This window comes from Poecilia mexicana, unplaced genomic scaffold (assembly GCF_051168715.1).
Source record: "Poecilia mexicana isolate PSO_F unplaced genomic scaffold, ASM5116871v1 scaffold_11, whole genome shotgun sequence".
In the NCBI taxonomy this organism is placed as follows: Eukaryota; Metazoa; Chordata; class Actinopteri; order Cyprinodontiformes; family Poeciliidae; genus Poecilia; species Poecilia mexicana.
Genome location: NW_028263380.1, coordinates 6,299,264 through 6,306,229, shown reverse-complemented (window position 1 = coordinate 6,306,229; position 6,966 = coordinate 6,299,264). Strand labels below are relative to the sequence as shown.

The 6,966-nt window shown below is 42.3% G+C and overlaps 1 long non-coding RNA gene across 1 annotated transcript; it reads right to left on the bottom strand.

The window, feature by feature from the left end:
* Window positions 1-3,000: 3,000 nt before the first annotated feature.
* On the bottom strand, window positions 3,001-4,348 carry LOC106905269 (uncharacterized). The gene is made up of 3 exons (XR_015764554.1): window positions 4,243-4,348; window positions 4,074-4,160; window positions 3,001-3,522 (listed from the first exon to the last, which is right to left on the bottom strand). It is a non-coding gene; the product is annotated as an uncharacterized LOC106905269 (long non-coding RNA).
* Between the last annotated feature and the right edge of the window lie 2,618 nt (window positions 4,349-6,966).

Here is a 6,966-nt window from a genome sequence, read left to right as displayed (position 1 = left end):
GCCGCGCGCAATAACGCTGGCAAAGTAGACAAAACGTTTGATATGGTTTGGTGCACCGTTTAACTGGAAAAATAATACTAAAATTAGGAGCAGCAAAACACCACCTTGGAGAAGCAAAAAAGCGCCTTGGAGCAGCAAAATACCGCCTTGGAGCATGTAAATACTGACCTGCAGCTTGAATTGGAACGGCTGAACCAAAGGCTGAGGGACAGAGAGCAGCAGCAGAACCAGCAGCCATCTGAAGAGGAAACCCACGAAGACAGCCAGTCGGTTTCAGACCAGCCACAGGAGCAGCCATCTATATTCAGACATTTTGTCCCTATTCTCAAGAATCACTGAAATAAATAGAGACATTCTATTGGGTGTAGAACAATAGGTGCCTGCCATGCATTACATGGAAGGCAATGAAGGCAGTCTGGACTGTTATCACTAAGTTGTGGAAATTAGCAGAAAAAGACGAAATGGTGATTTGAGTCTTGTTTAATTCTCAATGTCTTCCAACAAAACCAAAAATCAAATGATTAACAACCGTTGGTCTCTTCACACCTCACCTTCTCCCCTTCACAATAAAAGCATACATTCTGGTGTGAAATATATACATTGTATCCGGCACAATATATATATTGTATCTGCCACACAGGCCCCCCCTGAACACACAGAATGTCACAAACACAAAAAACCATAACATGCGAAACAACATCACAAATATATAAAGAAAACAGACACACAACGGAAAAACTAAACAGCAGTGACAAACAAAACAATTGAACTACCTAACGGTAACGGTTAGGGAGCTTAATAGACCCTTTTCACAGTGACGTCAGACAATGGCCGCCATAACTCAAACCTGGGTATCTTTACTTCCGGTGTGATTTTGCCTTAGGAACCAAGCTGAAAAATTCCCGCATTCTCATAATCTTAAGGATATAATAAAAGGTAAGTTTAATAACAGCATTTAAGTGTTAGATAGCTGTTATTAATCATTGTAAAACCACCATTCTCTAACTGTGTATAAAATAAACAGCCTCCGATCGGAGAGTAAACTACCTAGCAGCAGCTTTAGCCACATTTAGGAAAAAATATACTCTCTGTCAGCGCTGTAACGTTTAGAGGTTCACTTTCTGTATTTTATAAAGCAGTGTTTACATGTTAGATAACCGTTATTAGTCATTGTCAATTTACCATTCTCCAACTGTATTCAAAGGAACCAGCCTCTGATCATGACCAGCTAGCAGCAGCTTTAGCCACAGTTAGGAAACATATACACCGCCGCCTGTCAGTGATGTAACGTTTAGAGGTTCATTTTCTGTATTAATGGAAAATAAAGGACATAAAAATAACTTTAATCTGATTACTGGATTTGAAATACGAGCTCGTTAGATTATTCGTTACCGGAAAAAGTGGTCCGATTAGAGGAAGGCATTACAAAGCAGCGGCGGCACCAGACATCTCTGCTTATAACAAACAAACCCCTAGTTTATGGGATGAGTGGCAACTCCAGTCTATAATTTAAGAATCTGATCAAGATTAGAGCCTAAAACGTTATAGTTCAAAAACAGTAAAAAGTTCTGGTTAAGGAACAGTTATGTCACGTAGTTAGCTAGCTAACAAAATTCACTAATGCTAAGCTAACGGTTACGCAAAACAAAAATACCTATCTTCATTGTCAAACAGGTATTGTTCGGTGAAGAATTTCTAGCCTTTGTCTAATTTAAATTTTGTTGTCAGAGAAAATTGGTTTGCAAATCGTGATACATCTTCAAATCTTATTTTAGGCAAATGTTTTAGAGACTGTGTAAACTCCATGCTCCGGTGTTCTGTCTGATCAACATATGCTGTCAGAGATATATATATATATATATATCTAAATCTCTTTCTATATATATGTCTCTATATAGATATATATGTGTCCATTTTACATATATATATATGAAATAGACAACTTTATCGTTACTATGTACACCGGAACTAAGGATACACAGCTTCGAGCCAAAACGGAGGTTGTGTGACGTCATGTGAAAAGGGTCTATAAGTCGGCCACCACGGCTTCTCTTCACAGGAACAGGGGTTGAAAGTGAAATAGACTCTCCAGATCGACTGCTACTGAGCTGTCCACCTGAGGGGGACAAACTAGCTGTAAGGGAAGGTCCCGCGCGCGCGAGTGAAAGGTGGGGAGGGGAGGAGGAGGGGGGAGTAACAGAAACACAGTTGCTTGGATTTTAATCAGTGCGTTTTGCATCCACTGAAAACAAAGATGTTAACAAATAAAGTGGACAGTATGCTCATGCTGTACGTTTAGTGATATTTTCACAGTTGCGGTCTCGACTGGTCTTGAAATAAAATGCTGAGTCCTCAGAGCCCAAGACCGAGACCAAATGTGGTCGAGACCGAGACCATCAAAAAATGGTCTTAAGACCAGTATCGAGACCAAGACCAACTTCAAGTACCACAACACTGGCCGACAGCTTTTAACCAGGCCACAGTTCGTACACTAACCTTCATTCACTTACATACATTGTCCTCCTCCCCGTGTTTTTCCTGACCGTTGGTCACGGTCTGCTTGGAATAACTGAAGACCGTTGATCTGGAAGGCTAAAGTCTGGCATGTTGCTGTTAAGCCAGGTGTCCGTTAGGGAAAAACAGCACAGTTCTTCATCTCTGCAGAAACTCTTAACCTCAGATCTAACAAATCCACTTTCTTACCCAGTGAGCGGACATTGGCCAGAAAGAGAGTCGGAATTGGTGGCTTCCTAGGCATCAGCTGGGTCAACACGCCCACCCGTTTCCCCTTCTTCTGTTTTCGGGAACGTTTCCTTTTGACAGTTGGTCCTCGCACCCAGTGGCGCAAAAAGTGGGTATGCAGCGCATGCAATGCATAGGGGCGCAGCACCATAGGGGGCGCCAAAACCCCGTCTGGAGGGTGCCGATTATGTTTTCCCATTCACTTCAGTGCGCCTTACGCTCCTTCACCTCACGCACATAATGAGGTAAGTATAACGCTTTTATTAAATGCGCAGGTCTGACTGCAAGGTTTAGTGTTAACCACTTTGTAAAATCAGAAGTAGGTACGGCATGGAGTCATGATTGGGTGGATAATTGATGCAACTGATGCAAAAAGCTTTGTTTATATTGCTATTTATTGCAGTGGAAATAATGATAATGACAATAATAATAATAATAACAGCAAAAACTAAACAAAAATAAATTGTTCAAAAGAACCAAGGAGGGGGGAAAAAAACAACCCAACAAAGAAATAATAATCAATAATACTTCAAAACCAAATGTAGTTCAAAAGAAGTCCAAGAGCAACGGGAGAATTATTCTTTTCCTTTGGATACTCCCTTAAAGTTTATTTTGTTTCCTGTATGGAAAGTATTGTTTGGTTTTCCTGTGTGAAAAGTGTCGTTTGGTTTTCCTGTGTGGAGAGTGTCTTTCTTTTTCCTACCACCAGGTGGTGTGTGGGTAGCCCGCCATCCTCCGTCATCAAGCAAGTCGATGAAGGGGGAGAAAAAAAAACCTGACCTAAAAGGCCAGAAAACATACATTAAGTTCATATATAAATGTTATATTTATATAAGCTAAATGGGAAAAAAAAAACAAATACATACTGCTATGTATTGACAACCACTTCATATTTTATAAGAAAAAAAAGTCCTTTTAAAAAGAAAAGTGCACTTCATAATTCAAGTTCAAAATTTCTCAAAGTAATTAGCAGTCGCTACAAACAGCTAATAATAAATCAAAATCAATCAACTTTAAGAATGTGATTGATCAAAGTAGCTACAAACAAAATCATATTAGGTACCAGACTTCATTGATGCACCAGCATGGACTACAACAATAACCAAAGAAATCATGAAAAATAATCAAATCTAAAGTTGAAAGGGAAGCCTTTAAATATTAAAGGTGTGGCCTTTGATTCGGCTTTAACAGTGTGACTTTTTATTAAGTAAGTAATTAGTAAGTGGACTGAACTGATGTGGCAACTGATTGTCGAGTTGGTAGCTAATGCTAACTGGCGGCGCACTGCGGAAATAACGCCCCATCATATATGTGAATGAATATTTACTCACCGTCGAGTAACAGATTGTCTGAGGAGGTGGATGCAATGTTAACTTGTTCTCATCAGAATGGTATATCAGGCGTCAACAAAGCCCAGCCTGGTGAGAATTGCAGCGGATATATTAGCGGCGCTAGTATTGCAGGTACAACATCAAGTTCAGATGGTACTTAACAACTCACCGCAGATCCTCGAGTTTTAGAGATGAATTTGTTCAGTGATGAGTCGAATTGGAGATTTCTGATTGTTTTATTAACAACCGACGCCACAACCAACAGTGAGCAGCAGCACAGTGGAAAACCCGGAAATACACGAGGGTCCCAGAAGTTAAAGGGACGACTTAAAGGGCAGATGGGTGGGCCATGGCGGTCACGTGGGTTACATAAGTCTAGCGCGAGTTTCACCTTTAACGTATCCTCGCCTCGGGCGGGGGGAAGCGTATGTTTTCTACGCTGACGTTCCTTCCTTTTTTGGGGGGTTGGGGGGCGCGCCGATTTATGTTTTTGCATCCACCTGATTAATGTGCAGTTGCACCCTGCTGTCCAGTCCATTGTCCTCAAGAGCCGCTGTCTCCCAAGTGTGGATTTCAGTTGAACTGTCTCTTATGGCCATCAGCTAAGCAGAGCTGCATTCAGTCATAAAGTTTGTTTTTATTCAAACTTCAGCAGTTTTCTAGTTGTTCTGCTGAGGTAGTGACATCACGCGAATTGATGTCACAAAGAGAATTGATGTCACTCTTATGGAGCAAGAGTGACATCACAAAGCTACACAGTCATAACCATTGCAGAAGTTGGAGAGCAAGAACAAGGATTGTCACCAATTTCTAACAAAAGGATCAACAATGAGTGAGAGCAGTATGGCTAGAGAGACAGAGAGACTCCATGGCATCCTGAAAGAAGTCAGCAGGATGTCAACTGAGAGACAGACTCTGATTAAATTAAATGAAGAGTTGAAGATGAAAAAGGAACAGACTAGATTTGAAAAAGACAAGCTGCTTCGGGAAAAAGATGAAGAATTAAAAAAACTATTAAAAGTAAACACAACTTTAAATGAGGACATCACCACCCTGGAGCAGAGAAACACAGCCCTGGAGAAGGAAAACACTGCTCTGGAGCAGAGAAACACCGCTCTGGAGCAGAGAAACACCGCCCTGGAGCAAACAAACACCGCCCAGGAGCAAATAGACGACACTCTGGAGGAGATAAACACCACCCTGAAGCAGATTAACAACACCCTGGAGCACAAAAACAACACTCTGGAAGAGAGAAACAAGACCCTGGTGTGGAAAAAGATCAATCTGGCGCATAAAAACAACATGCTGGGTCATAAAAACAACGACCTGGAGCAGAGAATCACCGCAGTGGAACAGAAATACAAGGCCCTGGAGAAGGAAAAGATCGCCCTGGAGCAGAGAAACACCGCCCTGGAGCAGACAAACATCGCCCAGGAGCAGATAGGCAACACTCTGGGGGAGGTAAACTCCAACCTGGTGCAGACAAACAACGCTCTGGAGCAGAGACTCACCGAAGTAGAGCAGAAATACACGGCCCTCGAGCAGAGAAACACCACCGTGGGACAAAGCAATGTCAACCTGTGGCAGAGAAACGCTACCCTGGTGCAGAGAAACGCCGTCCTGCAGAAGAGATACGTTGCCCTGAAGCAGAGAAACGCCATCCTGGAGCAGAGAAATGCCACCCTGGAGCAGACAAACACCGTCCTGGAGCAGATCAACGCTGCCCTGGAGAAGGAAAAGACCGAACTGGAGCAGAATTACACTGAACTGGAGGAGGATTACAACGATCAGCTGGAGAAAACCAACGAGCTGCTGGAGAAACACGAAATCCTCAGACAGGAAAACAACATCCTGGAGGAGGAAAATGACGCGCTGAAGGTGAATCGCATCGTCCTCCAGCAGAGAAGCCTCGCCTTGCAGCAGAAAAACACCACTTTGGAGCAGCAAAATACCGCCTTGGAGCGTGAAAGGACCGAACTGCAGCTTGAAATGGAGCAGCTGAACAATAGGCTGAGGGACAGAGAGCAGCAGCAGAACCAGCAGGCTTCTGAAGAAACCCAGGAAGACAGCCAGTCGGTTACAGACCAGCCACAGGAGCAGCCATCTGTATTAAGACGAGTGGTCGGAAGCCTCACCAATACACTTGTCAAAATGTATAAAACAGACACTCTGAGGTACTGGGTTCAACCGTGGTACTTCTAAATAAAAAGTGTCATGAGGTCTCCAAGCTTCAGGCTTGATTGTCGGTGGCAGAAAAGCTTGAGGAGAGCAGGACTGCGGTGTCAGCGGAGCTTGACACTTGGGGACTGATGGTGGAAGAGCGAATCACTTGAAAGATGTTGGCAGGAGAGTTTGAGGCCCGCAGGACTGCGGTGCTATGAGAACTTCACACCATCGAACTCAGGTCATTGTGATGATTGAATGAATTATGTTTATGTCCACTGGGTGGCGAGCATGAGTTTATGTAAATGCATAAATGTAAAGAATAGAACAACAGAAGAAGACAGTCACATTTTTTGATATTGAAAAATCAAAAAATGATTTTTCAATCATTTCAATCATGCTTCCAAAGCATGGAAGGCCTCCTTCCATGCTTTGGAAGGAGGCCTTCCTTCAAGGCCTCCTTGAAGGAAGGCCTCCAAACCTTCCATGCTTTGTAAGGCCTCCTTCCAAACCATGGAAGCATTTTAATTAAGATGGATAAAATGGGAATAAAAGGGAAAATGCTTAATTGGATTAAGGGTTTTTTAAAGAATAGAACGATAGAAGTTGGGGTAAATTGTTCAAATGTTTATGCTATACAAAATGGAATTCCACAAGGTAGTGTATGTAGTCCATTGCTTTTTAATATAATGATTAATGATATTTTTGATAATTTAGATTTTAGAATTAG